Genomic DNA, 372 nt, shown 5'->3' on the forward strand with positions numbered 1-372 from the left:
TTCTTCTCAAGAAGAAGACGTAAAAGAACGATGACCCCATAAATGACCTCTCTGTAGAATTGGAGGAAAAAAAATAATGTCTGTAGAAATTCTCAGCACAGAATGTAAAACTTAGTCCCTCACAAACACCGACGTATTATGATACTTGATATAGCTGAGAGATAAACCGGTTTTAGTTAAAGCTTCATGCAAATTAGCAAAACGTATATGCTCAGAACGGCAAGCTGGTCCTTGCTTCAGGGAAATCTTGTGTTTTCTTGTCTTCTTTTTTGTACAGTTTTGAATATCTGTGTGTCTGTGTGACTGTGTATTTGTGTGTCTGTGTGTCTGTGTATTTGTGTGTGTGTGTGTGTGTGTGTGTGTGTGTCTGTA

Source organism: Aplysia californica, unplaced genomic scaffold (genome assembly GCF_000002075.1).
Source record: "Aplysia californica isolate F4 #8 unplaced genomic scaffold, AplCal3.0 scaffold00154, whole genome shotgun sequence".
Taxonomy (NCBI): Eukaryota; Metazoa; Mollusca; class Gastropoda; order Aplysiida; family Aplysiidae; genus Aplysia; species Aplysia californica.